Below are 3,659 nucleotides of genomic sequence, written 5' to 3'. Positions count from 1 at the left end.
TAGCTATGGTAAATAATGCTGCAATAAACATAGTTGTGCTGGTAGCTTTAGTATGACCTTGTTTGTGATCATTTGGGTAAATGCCCAAAAGTGGGATTGTTGGGTTTTAGGTGAGCTCTATGTGCAGTCTTTTGAGGAAACTGCATATGACCCAGCAATCCCACTTTTCTTAATTTTGTAGCATATACATTGGACTCTTGACTACTTCTCCCTCCTTCACTCTACTCTTTTCAACTTCTACTACCTCTTTAAAAAATTACTGTAAAGGTGATGTACAGAGGGGTTACAATTACACAAGTCAGGTAATGAGTATATTTCCTTTTGAACAGTGTCACCCCCTTCCTCATTCTCTCCCAGTATTTTCCTCCTGACTTCCCTCCCAAATTGTATAGTTTATTTGTAACATAGTGTCTAGTGAGTTTAACTGCTGAATTGGTTCACACTTTGCCCCACCATTGCTGTGCTTCCCCTTCTCCCTAAATCAGATAAACTTATATACAAGACAAAGGGTACGGAAATCAATTATAGCAACAGAAGGGAATAAACCAAAGAAAAAGGAAAGGAAAAAATTGCAAAAAAGTACAATAAAAAACCTCTTGCTTCCATTTCTTGGAATTCATTTCAATAAGCATCATTTCACATGATCATATGCACATAGCTAGTGAGCCCTTATGATCCACTCCTAAAAATATCCTCCTTTGTTCTCACTGTGTGAATGTTTAGATTGCTGTTTAATTAATCATATCTAGGTGTAATTATCTGTCTTTTATTGACCATTGGGTTAGTTGTAGATTTGTGGGCACATTTCAGTTATTACAAATAAGTTATTACCATGCAGCCTATGTTTGTTTGGGTCTAGCTTACTTTGCTTAGTATAGTTTTTTTTCCCAAGTCTTTCCATTTACTTATGAGTGGTTCTGTGTCATTCTTTCTGATAGAAGCATAGAATTCCAGTGTGTATATATATACCACATTGTCTTGATCCATTCATCAATGGAGGGGGATCTGGTTTGATTATATATCTTGACTAAGGTAAATAATACTGCAGTGAATATGGTTGTGCTGGTGGCTTTACTGTAGCCTGGTTTGTGGTCAAGAGAGATTGCTGAGTCATAGGGAAGCTCTATGTTTAGTCTTTTGAGGAACCTCCATACTGCTTTCCAGAGTGGTTGAACAAGTTTTCATTCCCACCAACAGTGTAGTAGCATTCCCTTTTGGCCATATCCTTGATCAGCATCTGTTATTGTTAGTTTTCTTGATAATGGCCATTCTAACTGGGATGAGGTGGAATCTCAATGTAGTTTTGGTGTTGAACATCTCTTCATGTGTCCACTGGCCATTCTTACTGCTGTTTCATAGAAGTGTCTCTTTAAGTCTTTTTTTTTTTGGTTGGTCATGGGACTTGAACTCTGGGCCTGGGCTCTGTCCCTGAGCTCTTCACTTCAAGGCTAGTAATCTACCAATTTGAGCCACAGTGCCACTTCTGGTTTTCTAGTCGTTAATTGGAAATACGAGTTTCATGGACTTTCCTGCCTGGGCTGGCTTTGAACCATGATCCTTAGAACTCAGACTCCCGAGTAGCTAAGATTATAAGTGTGAGCCATAGGCAACAGGCTCTTCTTTAGCCCATTTATTAATGGGTTGTTGTTTCTTTGAGGATTTGTTTTGGGGAGGTTTAATTTTTTTTAGTTCTGACTATATTTTAGATATGAAGGTCTCATCTGATACACAGCTAGTAAAGATCTTCTCCCATTCTGTAGGCTTTCTATTTATCTTGGTAGCTATGTCCTTTGCCATGCAGAGACTTTTCAGCCCGATGCAATTCCATTTATACAGTCTTTCTTTGATTTATTGTGATTCTGGATTTTTGCTTAGGAAGGTTTGACCTTTGCCAAGGAGTCCTAGTGTTTCTGCTATCACTTCCTGTAATATTTTCAGGCTATCTGGTCTTATCTTTTGATCCAGTTGGAATTGATTCTGGTTCAGGGTGATATATAAGGATCTAACTTCAGTTTTCTGTGTGTGTATAGTCAATTCTGCCAGCACATTTGTTGAAGTGGCTGTCTTTCTTCCATCATATGTTTTTGGCTCCCTTATCAAATATTAGGTGGCTTTAGGTCTGTGGGTTCATTTCTGGGTGTTCTCTTTTATTCCATTGGTCCTCAGGCCTGCTTATTCTTTTTTTTTAATATTATTTTATTTTATTTGAGAACATACTGTACAGAGGGGCTACAATTACATGGGCAGGATAATGCATACATTTCTTACCAAGCATTGCAGCCTCCTCCTTTGTTTACCCTTCACCACCCTTCCCAGCCTCCCCCCTCCCCCCACCCAATTATACCCCCCTCCCCCCCCACCGACTTTGTAAAGCTGGTTTTGACATGACATTTTGTACTTCTCATTGTTGCAACAGGTCCACCTGAATCCTTAAACGACTTGTTTGCCCCCATCTCCTCCACATGTTATACTGACATCAAATATAGTGAAAGCGGGGGTTACACTGTAGGGGAGGGACATACAAAGCAACAAAGAAATAATCTTATAAATGCGTTAGAAACATATGCATGAAAGAAACGAAAACATTAAAATACATATTTAAGGGTTCATTTTCCTAACATCACATTATCTGACCTTTTCTGCTTGACTCATACCTATACTAGATATTGCAAATAAGGGAAACCATGGGACCTATGCTTCTTTGGGCCTGGCTTACTTCACTGAATATAATTTTTTCAAGCCTTTCCATTTCCTAACAAATGGGGAAATGTCATTCTTTCTGATGGAGGCATAGAATTCCATTGTGTATATATACCACATTTTCTTGATCCATTCATCTACTGAGGGGCATCTGGGTTGGTTCCATATCTTAGCTATGGTAAATAATGCTGCAATAAACATAGTTGTGCTGGTAGCTTTAGTGTGGTCTTGTTTGTAAATATTTGGGTAAATGCCCAAAAGTGGGATTGCTGGATCATAGGGGAGATCTATGTGAAATCTTTTGAGGAACCTCCATACTGCTTTCCAAAGTGGTTGAACAAGTTTACATTCCCACCAACAATGAAGTAAGGTTCCTTTCTGTCCACATCCCCTCCAGCATCTGTTGTTGTTAGAGTTCTTGATTTTTGCTGTTCTAACTGGAGTGAGGTGATATCTCAATGTTGTTTTGATTTGCATTTCTTTTATGGCTAGGGATGTTGAACATTTCTTCATGTGTCTATTGGCCATCCTTCTTTCTTCTTCAGAGAAGCTTCTCTTTAAGTCTTTCGCCCACTTATTTATTGGGCAGTTGTTTCTTTGAGGATTTGTTGTTGGGTGGTTTAATTTTTTGAGTTCCAAGTATATTTTAGATATGAGACCCTTGTCCGTTGTATGGCTAGTAAAGATCTTCTCCCAATCGGTGGGCTTTCTATTGATCTTGCTAGCTATGTCATTTGCCCTGCAGAAGCTCTGCAACCATATGCAATCCCATTTGTCCAACCTTTCTTTGATTTGTTGTGCTTCCGGGTCTCTATTCAGAAAATTTCGGCCTGAGCCAAAGAGACCTAAGGTTTCTCCTATTCCATCCTGTAATGTTTTCAGAGTGTCTGCTTTGAGTTCAAGGTCTTTGATCCATTTGGAGTTGATTCTGGTGCAGGGTGATATATAAGGATCTAGCT

Source organism: Dipodomys merriami, unplaced genomic scaffold (genome assembly GCF_024711535.1).
Source record: "Dipodomys merriami isolate MVZ:Mamm:240054 unplaced genomic scaffold, mDipMer1.0.p SCAF_3, whole genome shotgun sequence".
Taxonomy (NCBI): Eukaryota; Metazoa; Chordata; class Mammalia; order Rodentia; family Heteromyidae; genus Dipodomys; species Dipodomys merriami.
This window is presented reverse-complemented; position numbering follows the sequence as displayed.